General features: G+C 53.2%; 1 pseudogene; it reads left to right on the top strand.

Moving 5' to 3' along the window:
- The window catches only part of LOC135530222 (exocyst complex component 6-like), a 123263-nt pseudogene that overhangs the window by 87398 nt on the left and 14305 nt on the right, over positions 1 to 21560 (top strand).

The following is a 21560-nucleotide window of genomic DNA, read 5'->3' as shown; positions in this document are numbered from 1 at the left end:
TCGGGGTCAAGTCTCTTAGTGTGTCGCGGTCAAGTCTCTTAGTGTGTCGGGGTCAAGTCTCTTAGTGTGTCGGGGTCAAGTCTCTTAGTGTGTCGGGGTCAAGTCTCTTAGTGTGTCGGGGTCAAGTCTCTTAGTGTGTCACGGTCAAGTCTCTTAGTGTGTCGCGGTCAAGTCTCTTAGTGTGTCGCGGTCAAGTCTCTTAGTGTGTCGGGGTCAAGTCTCTTAGTGTGTCGCGGTCAAGTCTCTTAGTGTGTCGGGGTCAAGTCTCTTAGTGTGTCGGGGTCAAGTCTCTTAGTGTGTCACGGTCAAGTCTCTTAGTGTGTCGGGGTCAAGTCTCTTAGTGTGTCACGGTCAAGTCTCTTAGTGTGTTGGGGTCAAGTCTCTTAGTGTGTCGCGGTCAAGTCTCTTAGTGTGTCGCGGTCAAGTCTCTTAGTGTGTCGCGGTCAAGTCTCTTAGTGTGTCGCGGTCAAGTCTCTTAGTGTGTTGGGGTCAAGTCTCTTAGTGTGTCGCGGTCAAGTCTCTTAGTGTGTTGGGGTCAAGTCTCTTAGTGTGTCGCGGTCAAGTCGTTTAGTGTGTCGGGGTCAAGTCTCTTAGTGTGTCGCGGTCAAGTCTCTTAGTGTGTCGCGGTCAAGTCTCTTAGTGTGTCGCGGTCAAGTCTCTTAGTGTGTCGCGGTCAAGTCTCTTAGTGTGTCGCGGTCAAGTCTCTTAGGGTGTCGCGGTCAAGTCTCTTAGTGTGTCGCGGTCAAGTCTCTTAGTGTGTCGCGGTCAAGTCTCTTAGTGTGTTGGGGTCAAGTCTCTTAGTGTGTCGCGGTCAAGTCTCTTAGTGTGTCGCGGTCAAGTCTCTTAGTGTGTCGCGGTCAAGTCTCTTAGTGTGTCGCGGTCAAGTCTCTTAGTGTGTCGCGGTCAAGTCTCTTAGTGTGTCGGGGTCAAGTCTCTTAGTGTGTCGGGGTCAAGTCTCTTAGTGTGTCGCGGTCAAGTCTCTTAGTGTGTCGCGGTCAAGTCTCTTAGTGTGTCGCGGTCAAGTCTCTTAGTGTGTCGCCATCACTCACCTTCCGGCCATCACTCACCTTCCGGCCATCACTCACCTTCCGGCCATCACTCACCTTCCGGCCATCACTCACCTTCCGGCCATCACTCACCTTCCAGCCATCACTCACCTTCCAGCCATCACTCACCTTCCAGCCATCACTCAGCACATCTATTCGTCCATCATGTAGAAGAGGTTTTACTCCCTGACCTCCTCAGCACTGTGTTGACCCCAGTAGTCTGACTGTAAACTCCCTGACCTCCTCAGCACAGTGTTGACCCCAGTAGTCTGACTGTAAACTCCCTGACCTCCTCAGCACTGTGTTGACCCCAGTAGTCTGACTGTAAACTCCCTGACCTCCTCAGCACTGTGTTGACCCCAGTAGTCTGACTGTAAACTCCCTGACCTCCTCAGCACTGTGTTGACCCCAGTAGTCTGACTGTAAACTCCCTGACCTCCTCAGCACGGTGTTGACCCCAGTAGTCTGACTGTAAACTCCCTGACCTCCTCAGCACTGTGTTGACCCCAGTAGTCTGACTGTAAACTCCCTGACCTCCTCAGCACTGTGTTGACCCCAGTAGTCTGACTGTAAGCTCCCTGACCTCCTCAGCACTGTGTTGACCCCAGTAGTCTGACTGTAAACTCCCTGACCTCCTCAGCACTGTGTTGACCCCAGTAGTCTGACTGTAAACTCCCTGACCTCCTCAGCACTGTGTTGACCCCAGTAGTCTGACTGTAAACTCCCTGACCTCCTCAGCACTGTGTTGACCCCAGTAGTCTGACTGTAAACTCCCTGACCTCCTCAGCACTGTGTTGACCCCAGTAGTCTGACTGTAAACTCCCTGACCTCCTCAGCACTGTGTTGACCCCAGTAGTCTGACTGTAAACTCCCTGACCTCCTCAGCACTGTGTTGACCCCAGTAGTCTGACTGTAAACTCCCTGACCTCCTCAGCACTGTGTTGACCCCAGTAGTCTGACTGTAAACTCCCTGACCTCCTCAGCACTGTGTTGACCCCAGTAGTCTGACTGTAAACTCCCTGACCTCCTCAGCACTGTGTTGACCCCAGTAGTCTGACTGTAAACTCCCTGACCTCCTCAGCACTGTGTTGACCCCAGTAGTCTGACTGTAAACCCCATGTCCTTGTGTACAGTTCATATAAAGTCAATTGAAATAAATTCATTCGGCCCTAATCTATTGAATTCACATGACTGGGCAGGGGCGTAGCCATGGGTGGGCCTGAGAGAGCTGATGCAGGGTGAACCAGAGTTCAGCTCCTGGGTTCAGCAGGCCGGTTCACATGTTCATATGTCTCTAAGGAATCTATTGACTTCTCATACGTAGAGTTCTCCAAGATATACGAGGTAGTTTCAGGTTTTTAGGTGATCATGCAGTGTTTTAACCTGAACTTGACTCTGTTTTGATTTCATTTATTCCCACTGTAAAGCACTTTATATAAAGGTTAACTTATCCCCTGACAGAATAAATATAGCATCTGTAGGCTTATCAGTGACAGCAGGTGGTGATTGACTGTTCCTGTCTCCTCTCCCTGCTCCAGTGTTCGCCAGCTCAGAGCCTGTCCCAGGTTTCCAGGGAGACACTTTACAGCTGGCATTCATCGACCTCCGACAGGTAAGCAGTATACCACTCATCCTACTGTTCCCCTGTCCTGTGACCCAACACGACCTCTCCTGTGACCCAACACGACCTCTCCTGTGACCCAACACGACCTCTCCTGTGACCCAACACGACCTCTCCTCTGACCCAACACAACCTCTCCTACAGCCGACTGTTCCCCTGTTCTGTGACCCAACACGACCTCTCCTCTGACCCAACACGACCTCTCCTACAGCCGACTGTTCCCCTGTCCTGTGACCCAACACAACCTCTCCTCTGACCCAACACGACCTCTCCTACAGCCGACTGTTCCCCTGTTCTGTGACCCAACACGACCTCTCCTCTGACCTAACACGACCTCTCCTCTGACCCAACACGACCTCTCCTCTGACCCAACACGACCTCTCCTCTGACCCAACACGACCTCTCCTCTGACCCAACACGACCTCTCCTCTGACCCAACACAACCTCTCCTCTGACCCAACACAACCTCTCCTCTGACCCAACACGACCTCTCCTCTGACCCAACACGACCTCTCCTCTGACCCAACACAACCTCTCCTCTGACCCAACACAACCTCTCCTCTGACCCAACACAACCTCTCCTCTGACCCAACACGACCTCTCCTACAGCCGACTGTTCCCTTGTTCTGTGACCCAACACAACCTCTCCTCTGACCCAACACAAGGGCTTCCTATAGACCCAACACACTCCTACAGTTTCCTCTCCTCTGACCCAACACGACCTCTCCTCTGACCCAACACAACCTCTCCTCTGACCCAACACGACCTCTCCTACAGCCAACTGTTCCCCTGTTCTGTGACCCAACACAACCTCTCCTCTGACCCAACACGACCTCTCCTCTGACCCAACACAACCTCTCCTCTGACCCAACACGACCTCTCCTACAGCCAACTGTTCCCCTGTTCTGTGACCCAACACAACCTCTCCTCTGACCCAACACGACCTCTCCTCTGACCCAACACAACCTCTCCTCTGACCCAACACGACCTCTCCTACAGCCAACTGTTCCCTGTTCTGTGACCCAACACGACCTCTCCTCTGACCCAACACAACCTCTCCTCTGACCCAACACGACCTCTCCTACAGCCAACTGTTCCCCTGTTCTGTGACCCAACACAACCTCTCCTCTGACCCAACACGACCTCTCCTACAGCCAACTGTTCCCCTGTTCTGTGACCCAACACAACCTCTCCTCTGACCCAACACAACCTCTCCTCTGACCCAACACGACCTCTCCTCTGACCCAACACAACCTCTCCTCTGACCCAACACGACCTCTCCTCTGACCCAACACAACCTCTCCTCTGACCCAACACGACCTCTCCTACAGCCGACTGTTCCCCTGTTCTGTGACCCAACACGACCTCTCCTCTGACCCAACACGACCTCTCCTCTGACCCAACACAACCTCTCCTCTGACCCAACACGACCTCTCCTCTGACCCAACACGACCTCTCCTCTGACCCAACACAACCTCTCCTCTGACCCAACACGACCTCTCCTACAGCCGACTGTTCCCCTGTCCTGTGACCCAACACAACCTCTCCTCTGACCCAACACGACCTCTCCTCTGACCCAACACAACCTCTCCTCTGACCCAACACAACCTCTCCTCTGACCCAACACGACCTCTCCTCTGACCCAACACAACCTCTCCTCTGACCCAACACGACCTCTCCTACAGCCGACTGTTCCCCTGTCCTCTGACCCAACACAACCTCTCCTCTGACCCAACACAACCTCTCCTCTGACCCAACACGACCTCTCCTCTGACCCAACACAACCTCTCCTCTGACCCAACACGACCTCTCCTACAGCCGACTGTTCCCCTGTTCTGTGACCCAACACGACCTCTCCTCTGACCCAACACAACCTCTCCTCTGACCCAACACGACCTCAGCTCCTCTGACCCAACACGACCTGTTCTGACCCAACACGACCTCTCCTCTGACCCAACACAACCTCTCCTCTGACCCAACACGACCTCTCCTACAGCCGACTGTTCCCCTGTCCTGTGACCCAACACAACCTCTCCTCTGACCCAACACGACCTCTCCTACAGCCGACTGTTCCCTTGTTCTGTGACCCAACACAACCTCTCCTCTGACCCAACACGACCTCTCCTACAGCCGACTGTTCCCTGTTCTGTGACCCAACACAACCTCTCCTCTGACCCAACACAACCTCTCCTCTGAGACCCAACACGACCTCTCCTCTGACCCAACACAACCTCTCCTCTGACCCAACACGACCTCTCCTGTGACCCAACACAACCTCTCCTCTGACCCAACACGACCTCTCCTACAGCCGACTGTTCCCCTGTCCTGTGACCCAACACAACCTCTCCTCTGACCCAACACAACCTGTCCTCTGACCCAACACGACCTCTCCTGTGACCTGGTGTCAGGTCTGGTGTTAGGTCTGGTGTTAGGTCTGGTGTTAGGTCTGGTGTTAGGTCTGGTGTTAGGTCTGGTGTTAGGTCTGGTGTCAGGTCTGGTGTCAGGTCTGGTGTCAGGTCTGGTGTCAGGTCTGGTGTTAGGTCTGGTGTTAGGTCTGGTGTCAGGTCTGGTGTTAGGTCTGGTGTTAGGTCTGGTGTTAGGTCTGGTGTCAGGTCTGGTGTCAGGTCTGGTGTTAGGTCTGGTGTTAGGTCTGGTGTTAGGTCTGGTGTTAGGTCTGGTGTTAGGTCTGGTGTTAGGTCTGGTGTTAGGTCTGGTGTCAGGTCTGGTGTCAGGTCTGGTGTCAGGTCTGGTGTTAGGTCTGGTGTTAGGTCTGGTGTTAGGTCTGGTGTTAGGTCTGGTGTCAGGTCTGGTGTCAGGTCTGGTGTCAGGTCTGGTGTTAGGTCTGGTGTTAGGTCTGGTGTCAGGTCTGGTGTCAGGTCTGGTGTCAGGTCTGGTGTCAGGTCTGGTGTCAGGTCTGGTGTCAGGTCTGGTGTCAGGTCTGGTGTCAGGTCTGGTGTCAGGTCTGGTACAGCAGCTTGAGGTTACACCGAAGGCAACCAGCATGTATTCTCTGTCTCATAGACACTGCTAAGAGAGGGAGAGGGAGGGAGGGAGGGACAGGGGGGGAGGGAAGGACAGGGGGAGGGAGGGGAGAGAGGGAGGGAGAGGGAGGGAGGGAGATATACACGTGTCACTCTCCTGCATGCTGCTTCTCACACCAAGCTCCGTCACTTGAGCACCAATGCTGGTTTTTCACTTTGCTTCTTCATATAAATCCACAAGTCTTCTATGATTCCACTATTAGTTTGTGTATCTTACCGTCTGCAAACATCTAGTTTGTCTGAGCAAGTCGTGGCTGAAAGCAATTGTGTTAGCCAGCTAACATACTCATAAAGCACCCTAGGATCACTCACTACTCATAAAGCACCCTAGGATCACTCACTACTCATAAAGCACCCTGGGATCACTCACTACTCATAAAGCACCCTGGGATCACTCACTACTCATAAAACACCCTGGGATCTCTCACTACTCATAAAACACCCTAGGATCACTCACTACTCATAAGCACCCTGGGATCACTCACTACTCATAAAACACCCTGGGATCTCTCACTACTCATAAAACACCCTAGGATCACTCACTACTCATAAAGCACCCTGGGATCACTCACTACTCATAAAGCACCCTGGGATCTCTCACTACTCATAAAACACCCTAGGATCACTCACTACTCATAAAGCACCCTGGGATCACTCACTACTCATAAAACACCCTAGGATCACTCACTACTCATAAAACACCCTGGGATCACTCACTACTCATAAAGCACCCTGGGATCACTCACTACTCATAAAACACCCTGGGATCACTCACTACTCATAAAACACCCTAGGATCACTCACTACTCATAAAGCAACCTAGGATCACTCACTACTCATAAGCACCCTAGGATCACTCACTACTCTTAAAGCATCCTGGGAGCACTCACTACTCATAAAGCATCCTGGGATCACTCACTACTCATAAAGCATCCTGGGATCACTCACTACTCATAAAGCACCCTGGGATCACTCACTACTCATAAAACACCCTGGGATCACTCACTACTCATAAAGCATCCCGGGAGGACTCACTACTCATAAAACACCCTGGGATCACTCACTACTCTTAAAGCAACCTGGGATCACTCACTACTCATAAAACACCCTTTAGAGACCTCCTGTATCAGACCAGATCTGGTGCGTCTGTAGAGACCTCCTGTATCAGACCAGATCTGGTGTGTCTGTAGAGACCTCCTGTATCAGACCAGATCTGGTGCGTCTGTAGAGACCTCCTGTATCAGACCAGATCTGGTGCGTCTGTAGAGACCTCCTGTATCAGACCAGATCTGGTGCGTCTATAGAGACCTCCTGTATCAGACCAGATCTGGTGTGTCTGTAGAGACCTCCTGTATCAGACCAGATCTGGTGCGTCTGTAGAGACCTCCTGTATCAGACCAGATCTGGTGCGTCTGTAGAGACCTCCTGTATCAGACCAGATCTGGTGTGTCTGTAGAGACCTCCTGTATCAGACCAGATCTGGTGTGTCTGTAGAGACCTCCTGTATCAGACCAGATCTGGTGCGTCTGTAGAGACCTCCTGTATCAGACCAGATCTGGTGCGTCTGTAGAGACCTCCTGTATCAGACCAGATCTGGTGTGTCTGTAGAGACCTCCTGTATCAGACCAGATCTGGTGCGTCTGTAGAGACCTCCTGTATCAGACCAGATCTGGTGCGTCTGTAGAGACCTCCTGTATCAGACCAGATCTGGTGTGTCTGTAGAGACCTCCTGTATCAGACCAGATCTGGTGTGTCTGTAGAGACCTCCTGTATCAGGACCAGATCTGGTGCGTCTGTAGAGACCTCCTGTATCAGACCAGATCTGGTGTGTCTGTAGAGACCTCCTGTATCAGACCAGATCTGGTGTGTCTGTAGAGACCTCCTGTATCAGACCAGATCTGGTGTGTCTGTAGAGACCTCCTGTATCAGACCAGATCTGGTGTGTCTGTAGAGACCTCCTGTATCAGACCAGATCTGGTGTGTCTGTAGAGACCTCCTGTATCAGACCAGATCTGGTGTGTCTGTAGAGACCTCCTGTATCAGACCAGATCTGGTGTGTCTGTAGAGACCTCCTGTATCAGACCAGATCTGGTGCGTCTGTAGAGACCTCCTGTATCAGGACAGATCTGGTGTGTCTGTAGAGACCTCCTGTATCAGGACAGATCTGGTGCAGATCTGTAGAGACCTCCTGTATCAGACCAGATCTGGTGTGTCTGTAGAGACCTCCTGTATCAGGACAGATCTGGTGTGTCTGTAGAGACCTCCTGTATCAGACAGATCTGGTGTGTCTGTAGAGACCTCCTGTATCAGACCAGATCTGAAGAGACCTCCTGTATCAGACCAGATCTGGTGTGTCTGTAGAGACCTCCTGTATCAGACCAGATCTGGTGCATCTGTAGAGACCTCCTTCAGACCAGATCTGGTGTGTCTGTAGAGACCTCCTGTATCAGACCAGATCTGGTGATCTGTAGAGACCTCCTGTATCAGACCAGATCTGGTGTGTCTGTAGAGACCTCCTGTATCAGGACAGATCTGGTGTGTCTGTAGAGACCTCCTGTATCAGACCAGATCTGGTGTGTCTGTAGAGACCTCCTGTATCAGACCAGATCTGGTGCGTCTGTAGAGACCTCCTGTATCAGACCAGATCTGGTGTGTATAGAGACCTCCTGTATCAGACCAGATCTGGTGTGTCTGTAGAGACCTCCTGTATCAGGACAGATCTGGTGTGTCTGTAGAGACCTCCTGTATCAGACCAGATCTGGTGCCTGTAGAGACCTCCTGTATCAGACCAGATCTGGTGTGTCTGTAGAGACCTCCTGTATCAGACCAGATCTGGTGCGTCTGTAGAGACCTCCTGTATCAGGACCAGATCTGGTGTTCTGTAGAGACCTCCTGTATCAGACCAGATCTGGTGTGTCTGTAGAGACCTCCTGTATCAGACCAGATCTGGTGTGTCTGTAGAGACCTCCTGTATCAGACCAGATCTGGTGCGTCTGTAGAGACCTCCTGTATCAGACCAGATCTGGTGCGTCCTGTAGAGACCTCCTGTATCAGACCAGATCTGGTGTGTCTGTAGAGACCTCCTGTATCAGGACAGATCTGGTGTGTCTGTAGAGACCTCCTGTATCAGACCAGATCTGGTGCGTCTGTAGAGACCTCCTGTATCAGACCAGATCTGGTGTGTCTGTAGAGACCTCCTGTATCAGACCAGATCTGGTGCGTCTATAGAGACCTCCTGTATCAGACCAGATCTGGTGTGTCTGTAGAGACCTCCTGTATCAGACCAGATCTGGTGTGTCTGTAGAGACCTCCTGTATCAGACCAGATCTGGTGTGTCTGTAGAGACCTCCTGTATCAGACCAGATCTGGTGTGTCTGTAGAGACCTCCTGTATCAGACCAGATCTGGTGCGTCTGTAGAGACCTCCTGTATCAGACCAGATCTGGTGCGTCTGTAGAGACCTCCTGTATCAGACCAGATCTGGTGCGTCTGTAGAGACCTCCTGTATCAGACCAGATCTGGTGCGTCTGTAGAGACCTCCTGTATCAGACCAGATCTGGTGCGTCTGTAGAGACCTCCTGTATCAGACCAGATCTGGTGCGTCTATAGAGACCTCCTGTATCAGACCAGATCTGTCTTTAGGCCAGGGAAGGTTGACCTCAGATGGAGACATCCCAACATCTCTCTGTTAATTACTGTGGGGCACTAATGGGCGCCTGCGGAGTTGGTGTTTTAAATATGAAAAATCTAAAAGATTAGTGAGGGGTTGGAGTCCCTAAAGGAGAATCCTCAAGGCCTGGTGACCTGTGGTGACCTGGAAGTTGAACCCTAATGCATAGTGCATGTTACCGTTCATTCATTAACCAGGCAAGCGTCATTCCACTGGAGAACCCTAACCCTTGGATACAGTGAAGATGAGACCCTACAATCAGAAACACTTGTCTCTCAATATTCATTCTACCGCGCTCCACACTCTCATGCTCAGAGTTCATTCTCAGACCACGTTCTCTTGAGCACTTCTTGTGAGTGTGGAGAACATAAAACATTACATTAGAGAAGCAGTCCCCCTACTGTATTACCTCATCACTCCCCCTACTGTATTACCTCATCACTCCCCCTACTGTATTACCTCATCACTCCCCCTACTGTATTACCTCATCATTCCCCCTACTGTATTACCTCATCACTCCCCCTACTGTATTACCTCACGCACTCATCACCCCCTACTGTATTACCTCATCACTCCCCCTACTGTATTACCTCATCATTCCCCCTACTGTATTACCTCATCACTCCCCTACTGTATTACCTCATCACTCCCCCTACTGTATTACCTCATCACTCCCCTACTGTATTACCTCATCACTCCACTCCCCCTACTGTATTACCTCATCACTCCCCTACTGTATTACCTCATCACTCCCCCTACTGTATTACATCACTCCCCCTACTGTATTACCTCACGCCTGAGCAGCACTCCCCCTACTGTATTACCTCACGCTGAGCAGCACTCCCCTACTGTATTACCTCACGCTGAGCAGCACTCCCCCTACTGTATTACCTCACGCCGAGCAGCACTCCCCCTACTGTATTACCTCACGCCGAGCAGCACTCCCCTACTGTATTACCTCACGCCGAGCAGCACTCCCCCTACTGTATTACCTCACGCTGAGCAGCACTCCCCCTACTGTATTACCTCACGCCAAGCAGCACTCCCCCTACTGTATTACCTCATCCCAGCACTCCCCCTACTGTATTACCTCACGCTGAGCAGCACTCCCCTACTGTATTACCTCACGCTGAGCAGCACTCCCCCTACTGTATTACCTCACGCCGAGCAGCACTCCCCTACTGTCTTACCTCACGCCGAGCAGCACTCCCCTACTGTATTACCTCACGCCGAGCAGCACTCCCCCTACTGTATTACCTCACGCTGAGCAGCACTCCCCCTACTGTATTACCTCACGCTGAGCAGCACTCCCCTACTGTATTACCTCACGCTGAGCAGCACTCCCCTACTGTATTACCTCACGCCGAGCAGCACTCCCCTACTGTATTACCTCACGCTGAGCAGCACTCCCCCTACTGTATTACCTCACGCCGAGCAGCACTCCCCTACTGTATTACCTCACGCTGAGCAGCACTCCCCCTACTGTATTACCTCACGCTGAGCAGCACTCCCCCTACTGTATTACCTCACGCCGAGCAGCACTCCCCCTACTGTCTTACCTCACGCTGAGCAGCACTCCCCTACTGTATTACCTCACGCCGAGCAGCACTCCCCCTACTGTATTACCTCACGCTGAGCAGCACTCCCCTACTGTATTACCTCACGCTGAGCAGCACTCCCCCTACTGTATTACCTCACACCGAGCAGCACTCCCCCTACTGTATTACCTCACGCTGAGCAGCACTCCCCCCTACTGTATTACCTCACGCTGAGCAGCACTCCCCCTACTGTATTACCTCCCACAGCACTCCCCTACTGTATTACCTCACGCCGAGCAGCACTCCCCTACTGTATTACCTCACGCCGAGCAGCACTCCCCTACTGTATTACCTCACGCTGAGCAGCACTCCCCCTACTGTATTACCTCACGCCGAGCAGCACTCCCCCTACTGTATTACCTCACGCTGAGCAGCACTCCCCTACTGTATTACCTCACGCTGAGCAGCACTCCCCCTACTGTATTACCTCACGCTGAGCAGCACTCCCCCTACTGTATTACCTCACGCTGAGCAGCACTCCCCTACTGTATTACCTCACGCCGAGCAGCACTCCCCCTACTGTATTACGTCACGCTGAGCAGCACTCCCCTACTGTATTACCTCACGCTGAGCAGCACTCCCCCTACTGTATTACCTCACGCTGAGCAGCACTCCCCCCTACTGTATTACCTCACGCTGAGCAGCACTCCCCTACTGTCTTACCTCACGCTGAGCAGCACTTCCTCTATTTTTACTTCAAAATTATCAGCTAGATATGTGAATCGTAATAATCTAGCTAGCAAGCTAGTTCAACATGTAAAAATGACCTTATTCAAGGTAGATGTACATTTTTCGTGGGTAGCTAGCTAGCTGACAATTCTTTGTGGCTATCTGGCTAGCTAACAGTAGTAGCTAGCCAGTTAGCCCTATTGACTTGTTAATGGGTTGTGATTTACGGTACGTTGGCGGGTGTATTGATCAAATAATGTATTTATTAACGTATCAAGATAAAATATTGTCGTCAAGCAATGTGACATGTGAATAGGCAACATTTCATTCTGGAGTCGGACTGTATTTTCTCTCCCTTCAGCTCAAATGATGTTCTCCATTGATTTCAAGAAATGGCGTGTAATTTTCCTTTGCGGACTTTCCGTTGCCGCTTGACATTGATGCATGGTTCAAAATATGTACAAACTGAGTACGCACTGTTTCTCACACACCACATGCACTCTTTCTCGATGTCTCTCTCTCTCTCTCCAGGGGATTAGTACCAGGTTTTCCTCAGCTGTGCTCCCTGCGGGGGGAAGTGTTTCCAGGGGATTAGTACCAGGTTTTCCTCAGCTGTGCTCCCTGCGGGGGGAAGTGTTTCCAGGGGATTTTCCTCAGCTGTGCTTCCCTGCGGGGGAAGTGTTTCCAGGTTTTCCTCAGCTGTGCTCCCTGTGGGGGAAGTGTTTCCAGGGGATTAGTACCAGGTTTTCCTCAGCTGTGCTCCCTGCGGGGGAAGTGTTTCCAGGGGATTAGTACCAGGTTTTCCTCAGCTGTGCTCCCTGCGGGGGGAAGTGTTTCCAGGGGATTAGTACCAGGTTTTCCTCAGCTGTGCTCCCTGTGGGGGAAGTGTTTCCAGGGGATTAGTACCAGGTTTTCCTCAGCTGTGCTCCCTGTGGGGGGAAAGTGTTTCCAGGGGATTAGTACCAGGTTTTCCTCAGCTGTGCTCCCTGCGGGGGAAGTGTTTCAAATTAGTACCAGGTTTTCTCAGCTGTGCTCCCACATGGGAAGTGTTTCTTAGTACCAGTCAGAGCAGGGGGGAAGTGTTTCCAGGGGATTAGTACCAGGTTTTCCTCAGCTGTGCTCCCAGGTTTTCCTCAGCTGTGCTCCCTGTGGGGGAAGTGTTTCCAGGGGATTAGTACCAGGTTTTCCTCAGCTGTGCTCCCTGCGTGGGGAAGTGTTTCCAGGGGATTAGTACCAGGTTTTCCTCAGCTGTGCTCCCTGTGGGGGGAAAGTGTTTCCAGGGGATTAGTACCAGGTTGAATAACTCGTGGCTGGCTGAGAGTCAGAGCAGAGAACACTCTCCAGACAGTCATATGATATAACATCACTCGCAGCTAACGGGCCTCAGTAGCAGGTACAGACCTGAGGACATACTGGGGCTTCATGACAGCAGAACAGCAGGTACAGACCTGAGGACATACTGGGGCTTCAGGACAGCAGGTACAGACCTGAGGACATACTGGGGCTTCAGGACAGCAGGTACAGACCTGAGGACATACTGGGGCTTCATGACAGCAGGTACAGACCCGAGGACATGCTGGGGCTTCAGGACAGCAGGTACAGACCTGAGGACATACTGGGGCTTCAGGACAGCAGGTACAGACCTGAGGACATACTGGGGCTTCAGGACAGCAGGTACAGACCTGAGGACATACTGGGGCTTCAGGACAGCAGGTACAGACCTGAGGACATACTGGGGCTTCAGGACAGCAGGTACAGACCTGAGGACATACTGGGGCTTCAGGACAGCAGGTACAGACCTGAGGACATACTGGGGCTTCAGGACAGCAGGTACAGACCTGAGGACATACTGGGGCTTCAGGACAGCAGGTACAGACCTGAGGACATACTGGGGCTTCAGGACAGCAGGTACAGACCTGAGGACATACTGGGGCTTCAGGACAGCAGGTACATACTGGGGCTTCAGGACAGCAGGTACAGACCTGAGGACATACTGGGGCTTCAGGACAGCAGATACAGACCTGAGGACATACTGGGGCTTCAGGACAGCAGGTACAGACCTGAGGACATACTGGGGCTTCAGGACAGCAGGTACAGACCCGAGGACATACTGGGGCTTCAGGACAGCAGGTACAGACCTGAGGACATACTGGGGCTTCAGGACAGGACAGCAGGTACAGACCTGAGGACATACTGGGGCTTCAGGACAGCAGGTACAGACCTGAGGACATACTGGGGCTTCAGGACAGCAGGTACAGACCTGAGGACATACTGGGGCTTCATGACAGCAGAACAGCAGGTACAGACCTGAGGACATACTGGGGCTTCAGGACAGCAGGTACAGACCTGAGGACATACTGGGGGACAGCAGGTACAGACCTGAGGACATACTGGGGCTTCAGGACAGCAGGTACAGACCTGAGGACATACTGGGGCTTCAGGACAGCAGGTACAGACCTGAGGACATACTGGGGCTTCAGGACAGCAGGTACAGACCTGAGGACATACTGGGGCTTCAGGACAGCAGGTACAGACCTGAGGACATACTGGGGCTTCAGGACAGCAGGTACAGACCTGAGGACATACTGGGGCTTCAGGACAGCAGGTACAGACCTGAGGACATACTGGGGCTTCAGGACAGCAGGTACAGACCTGAGGACATACTGGGGCTTCAGGACAGCAGGTACAGACCTGAGGACATACTGGGGCTTCAGGACAGCAGGTACAGACCTGAGGACATACTGGGGCTTCAGGACAGCAGGTACAGACCTGAGGACATACTGGGCTTCAGGACAGCAGAACAGCAGGTACAGACCTGAGGACATACTGGGGCTTCAGGACAGCAGGTACAGACCTGAGGACATACTGGGGCTTCAGGACAGCAGGTACAGACCTGAGGACATACTGGGCTTCAGACAGCAGAACAGCAGGTACAGACCTGAGGACATACTGGGGCTTCAGGACAGCAGGTACAGACCTGAGGACATACTGGGGCTTCAGGACAGCAGGTACAGACCTGAGGACATACTGGGGCTTCAGGACAGCAGGTACAGACCCGAGGACATACTGGGGCTTCAGGACAGCAGGTACAGACCTGAGGACATACTGGGGCTTCAGAACAGCAGGTACAGACCTGAGGACATACTGGGGCTTCAGAACAGCAGGTACAGACCCGAGGACATACTGGGGCTTCAGGACAGCAGGTACAGACCTGAGGACATACTGGGGCTTCAGAACAGCAGGACAGCAGGTACAGACCTGAGGACATACTGGGGCTTCAGGACAGCAGGTACAGACCTGAGGACATACTGGGGCTTCAGGACAGCAGGTACAGACCTGAGGACATACTGGGGCTTCAGAACAGCAGGTACAGACCTGAGGACATACTGGGGCTTCAGGACAGCAGGTACAGACCTGAGGACATACTGGGGACAGCAGAACAGCAGGTACAGACCTGAGGACATACTGGGGCTTCAGGACAGCAGGTACAGACCTGAGGACATACTGGGGCTTCAGGACAGCAGGTACAGTAGGTACAGACCTGAGGACATACTGGGGCTTCAGGACAGCAGGTACAGACCTGAGGACATACTGGGGCTTCATGACAGCAGGTACAGACCCGAGGACATGCTGGGGCTTCAGGACAGCAGGTACAGACCTGAGGACATACTGGGGCTTCAGGACAGCAGGTACAGACCTGAGGACATACTGGGGCTTCAGGACAGCAGGTACAGACCCGAGGACATACTGGGGCTTCAGGACAGCAGGTACAGACCTGAGGACATGCTGGGGCTTCAGAACAGCAGGTACAGACCTGAGGACATGCTGGGGCTTCAGAACAGCAGGTACAGACCTGAGGACATGCTGGGGCTTCAGGACAGCAGGTACAGACCTGAGGACATACTGGGGCTTCAGGACAGCAGGTACAGACCCGAGGACATACTGGGGCTTCAGGCAGGTACAGACCCGAGGACATGCTGGGGCTTCAGGACAGCAGGTACAGACCCGAGGACATACTGGGGCTTCAGGACAGCAGGTACAGACCCGAGGACATGCTGGGGCTTCAGGACAGCAGGTACAGACCTGAGGACATTCTGGGGCTTCAGGACAGCAGGTACAGACCTGAGGACATACTGGGGCTTCAGGACAGCAGGTACAGACATGAGTACATACTGGGGCTTCAGAACAGCAGGTACAGACCTGAGGACATACTGGGGCTTCATGACAGCAGAACAGCAGGTACAGACCTGAGGACATACTGGGGCTTCATGACAGCAGAACAGCAGGTACAGACCTGAGGATATACTGGGGCTTCAGGACAGCAGGTACACCTGGGACATACTGGGGCTTCAGGACAGCAGGTACAGACCTGAGGACTGGGGCTTCAGGACAGCAGGTACGAGAGACCCAAGACAGTTGATATGAAAAGACACCAAAACAGACATGCAGCTAACTGGGATCCAGACCTGATGGGAGCAGAGCAGGAGGGGTCCATTCTCTCTGATGGAGCAGAGCAGGAGGGGTCCATTCTACTGAGGAGCAGAGCAGGGGGGTCCATTCCATTCTACAGGAGGGGTCTGAGAGCAGAGCAGGAGGGGTCCATTCTACAGATGGGAGCAGAGCAGGAGGGGTCCATTCCATTCTACTCTGATGGGAGCAGAGCAGGAGGGGTCCATTCTACTCAGAGCAGGATGGGAGCAGAGCAGGAGGGGTCCATTCTACTCTGATGGGAGAGCAGAGCAGGAGTGGTCCATTCTACTCTGAGGAGGGGGTCCATTCTACTCTGATGGGAGCAGAGCAGGAGGGGTCCATTCTACTCTGATGAGGGCAGAGCAGGAGGGGTCCATTCTACTCTGATGGGAGCAGAGCAGGAGGGATCCATTCTACTCTGATGGGAGCAGAGCAGGAGGGGTCCATTCTACTCTGATGAGAGCAGAGCAGGAGGGGTCCATTCTACTCTGATGGGAGCAGAGCAGGAGGGGTCCATTCTACTCTGATGGGAGCAGAGCAGGAGGGGTCCATTCTACTCTGATGGGCAGAGCAGGAGGGGTCCATTCTACTCTGATGGGAGCAGGAGGAGGGGTCCATTCTACTCTGATGGGAGCAGAGCCAGGAGGGGTCCATTCTACTCCATTCTGATGGGAGCAGAGCATTCTACTCTGGGGAGCAGAGCAGGATGGGAGCAGAGCAGGAGGGGTCCATTCTACTCTGATGGGAGCAGAGCAGGAGGGGTCCATTCTACTCTGATGAGAGCAGAGCAGGAGGGGTCCATTCTACTCTGATGAGGGTAGAGCAGGAGGGGTCCATTCTACTCTGATGGGAGCAGAGCAGGAGGGGTCCATTCTACTCTGATGGGAGCAGAGCAGGAGGGGTCCATTCTACTCTGATGAGGGTAGAGCAGGAGGGGTCCATTCTACTCTGATGAGGGTAGAGCAGGAGGGGTCCATTCTACTCTGATGGGAGGAGGGGTCCAGAGCAGGAGGGGTCCATTCTACTCTGATGGGAGCAGAGCAGGAGGGGTCCATTCTACTCTGATGGGAGCAGAGCAGGAGGGGTCCATTCTACTCTGATGGGAGCAGAGCAGGAGGGGTCCATTCTACTCTGATGGGAGCAGAGCAGGAGGGGTCCATTCTACTCTGATGGGAGCAGAGCAGGAGGGGTCCATTCTACTCTGATGGGAGCAGAGCAGGAGGGGTCCATTCTACTCTGATGGGAGCAGAGCAGGAGGGGTCCATTCTACTCTGATGGGAGCAGAGCAGGAGGGTGGTCCATTCTACAGAGCTGATGATGGAGCAGAGCAGGAGGGGTCCATTCTACAGAGCAGGATGGGAGGGAGCAGAGCAGGAGGGGTCCATTCTACTCTGATGAGAGCAGAGCAGGAGGGGTCCATTCTACTCTGATGAGAGCAGAGCAGGAGGGGTCCATTCTACTCTGATGGGAGCAGAGCAGGAGGGGTCCATTCTACTCTGATGGGAGCAGAGCAGGAGGGGTCCATTCTACTCTGATGGGAGCAGAGCAGGAGTGGTCCATTCTACTCTGATGGGAGCAGAGCAGGAGGGGTCCATTCTACTCTGATGGGAGCAGAGCAGGAGGGGTCCATTCTACTCTGATGGGAGGAGCAGAGCAGGAGGGTCCATTCTACTCTGATGGGAGCAGAGCAGGAGTGGTCCATTCTACTCTGATGAGGAGCAGAGCAGGAGGGGTCCATTCTACTCTGATGGGAGCAGAGCAGGAGGGGTCCATTCTACTCTGATGGGAGCAGAGCAGGAGGGGATGGGAGCAGAGCAGGAGTGGTCCATTCTACTCTGATGGGAGCAGAGCAGGAGGGTCCATTCTACTCTGATGGGAGCAGAGCAGGAGTGGTCCAGAGCAGAGCAGGGGTCCATTCTACTCTGATGGGAGCAGAGCAGGAGTGGTCCATTCTACTCTGATGGGAGCAGAGCAGGAGTGGTCCATTCTACTCTGATGGGAGCAGAGCAGGAGGGGTCCATTCTACTCTGATGGGAGCAGAGCAGGAGGGGTCCATTCTACTCTGATGGGAGCAGAGCAGGAGGGGTCCATTCTACTCTGATGGGAGCAGAGCAGGAGGGGTCCATTCTACTCTGATGGGAGCAGAGCAGGAGGGGTCCATTCTACTCAGGAGGGGTCCATTCTACTCTGATGGGAGCAGAGCAGGAGGGTCCATTCTACTCTGATGGGAGCAGAGCAGGAGTGGTCCATTCTACTCTGATGGGAGCAGAGCAGGAGGGGTCCATTCTACTCTGATGGGAGCAGAGCAGGAGTGGTCCATTCTACTCTGATGGGAGCAGAGCAGGAGGGGTCCATTCTACTCTGATGGGAGCAGAGCAGGAGGGGTCCATTCTACTCTGATGAGCAGGAGTGGTCCAGAGGGTAGAGCAGGAGGGGTCCATTCTACTCTGATGGGAGCAGAGCAGGGGCAGAGCAGGAGTCCATTCTACTCTGATGGGAGTAGAGCAGGAGGGGTCCATTCTACTCTGATGGGAGCAGAGCAGGAGGGGTCCATTCTACTCTGATGGGAGCAGAGCAGGAGTGGTCCATTCTACTCTGATGGGAGCAGAGCAGGAGGGGTCCATTCTACTCTGATGGGAGCAGAGCAGGAGTGGTCCATTCTACTCTGATGGGAGCAGAGCAGGAGGGGTCCATTCTACTCTGATGGGAGCAGAGCAGGAGTGGTCCATTCTACTCTGATGGGGAGCAGAGCAGGAGGGTCCATTCTACTCTGATGGGAGCAGAGCAGGAGTGGTCCATTCTACTCTGATGGGAGCAGAGCAGGAGGGTCCATTCTACTCTGATCCCATTCTACTCTGATGGGAGCAGAGCAGGAGTCCATTCCATGGGAGCAGAGCAGGAGTGGTCCATCTGAGTAGCACCTCACTACCCAGAACCCTCCAATCAGACCCTCATAGTAGGTGTGAATGGTAGTGGTAAGCCTCTGGCTCTATAGACCCCTTCATAAAGACCACCCAGGGTCTTCCCAGTCCCCTGCCATTAGCATACACTGAGAGGGGCTGGTCTTCAGCGCATCAGTCTGTCTCCCAGCTCCTCTTCCTGTGAATGAGAGGTACTGGGTGGTGCAGAAGCCATGAAGTCACTTTATACGGTACTGCCTGACAGGGCTAAGGTTACTGGGGTAACCCCAACCCTAATCTCCTCTGTTAGGTAAAGTTTACTCTCTCCCGCTACTCACGTTTTGAAGTGCTGCGGCTCTCCTAAAAGTGATTCAACGCAGCAGCAGCCATCACACACTCACACTCTAGCCCTTAATGCCCCAGGTCTGTTGACTGAGAACACACTCCCTCTAGCCCTTAATGCCCCAGGTCTGTTGACTGAGAACACACTCCCTCTAGCCCTTAATGCCCCAGGTCTGTTGACTGAGAACACACTCCCTCTAGCCCTTAATGCCCCAGGTCTGTTGACTGAGAACACACTCCCTCTAGCCCTTCATGCCCCAGGTCTGTTGACTGAGAACACACTCCCTCTAGCCCTTAATGCCCCAGGTCTGTTGACTGAGAACACACTCCCTCTAGCCCTTAATGCCCCAGGTCTGTTGACTGAGAACACACTCCCTCTAGCCCTTAATGCCCCAGGTCTGTTGACTGAGAACACACTCCCTCTAGCCCTTAATGCCCCAGGTCTGTTGACTGAGAACACACTCCCTCTAGCCCTTAATGCCCCAGGTCTGTTGACTGAGAACCAGGTCTGTTGACTGAGAACACAGTCCCTTAATGCCCCAGGTCTGTTGACTGAGAACACACTCCCTCTAGCCCTTAATGCCCCAGGTCTGTTGACTGAGAACACACTCCCTCTAGCCCTTAATGCCCCAGGTCTGTTGACTGAGAACACACTCCCTCTAGCCCTTAATGCCCCAGGTCTGTTGACTGAGAACACAGTCCCTCTAGCCCTTAATGCCCCAGGTCTGTTGACTGAGAACACACTCCCTCTAGCCCTTAATGCCCCAGGTCTGTTGACTGAGAACACACTCCCTCTAGCCCTTAATGCCCCAGGTCTGTTGACTGAGAACACACTCCCTCTAGCCCTTAATGCCCCAGGTCTGTTGACTGAGAACACACTCCCTCTAGCCCTTAATGCCCCAGGTCTGTTGACTGAGAACACACTCCCTCTAGCCCTTAATGCCCCAGGTCTGTTGACTGAGAACACACTCCCTCTAGCCCTTAATGCCCCAGGTCTGTTGACTGAGAACACACTCCCTCTAGCCCTTAATGCCCCAGGTCTGTTGACTGAGAACACACTCCCTCTAGCCCTTAATGCCCCAGGTCTGTTGACTGAGAACACACTCCCTCTAGCCCTTAATGCCCCAGGTCTGTTGACTGAGAACACACTCCCTCTAGCCCTTAATGCCCCAGGTCTGTTGACTGAGAACACACTCCCTCTAGCCCTTAATGCCCCAGGTCTGTTGACTGAGAACACACTCCCTCTAGCCCTTAATGCCCCAGGTCTGTTGACTGAGAACACACTCCCTCTAGCCCTTAATGCCCCAGGTCTGTTAACTGAGAACACACTCCCTCTAGCCCTTAATGCCCCAGGTCTGTTGACTGAGAACACACTCCCTCTAGCCCTTAATGCCCCAGGTCTGTTGACTGAGAACACACTCCCTCTAGCCCTTAATGCCCCAGGTCTGTTGACTGAGAACACACTCCCTCTAGCCCTTAATGCCCCAGGTCTGTTGACTGAGAACACACTCCCTCTAGCCCTTAATGCCCCAGGTCTGTTGACTGAGAACACACTCCCTCTAGCCCTTAATGCCCCAGGTCTGTTGACTGAGAACACACTCCCTCTAGCCCTTAATGCCCCAGGTCTGTTGACTGAGAACACACTCCCTCTAGCCCTTAATGCCCCAGGTCTGTTGACTGAGAACACACTCCCTCTCTATGCCCTTAATGCCCCAGGTCTGTTGACTGAGAACACACTCCCTCTAGCCCTTAATGCCCCAGGTCTGTTGACTGAGAACACACTCCCTCTAGCCCTTAATGCCCCAGGTCTGTTGACTGAGAACACACTCCCCAGGTCTAGAGAACCCTTAATGCCCCAGGTCTGTTGACTGAGAACACACTCCCTCTAGCCCTTAATGCCCCAGGTCTGTTGACTGAGAACACACTCCCTCTAGCCCTTAATGCCCCAGGTCTGTTGACTGAGAACACACTGAAACACCTCCCTCTAGCCCTTAATGCCCCAGGTCTGTTGACTGAGAACACACTCCCTCTAGCCCTTAATGCCCCAGGTCTGTTGACTGAGAACACACTCCCTCTAGCCCTTAATGCCCCAGGTCTGTTGACTGAGAACACACTCCCTCTAGCCCTTAATGCCCCAGGTCTGTTGACTGAGAACACACTCCCTAGCCCTTAATGCCCCAGGTCTGTTGACTGCCCTTAATGCC

This window comes from Oncorhynchus masou, unplaced genomic scaffold, assembly GCF_036934945.1.
Source record: "Oncorhynchus masou masou isolate Uvic2021 unplaced genomic scaffold, UVic_Omas_1.1 unplaced_scaffold_1294, whole genome shotgun sequence".
Classification (NCBI taxonomy): Eukaryota; Metazoa; Chordata; class Actinopteri; order Salmoniformes; family Salmonidae; genus Oncorhynchus; species Oncorhynchus masou.
This window is presented reverse-complemented; position numbering and strand designations above follow the sequence as displayed.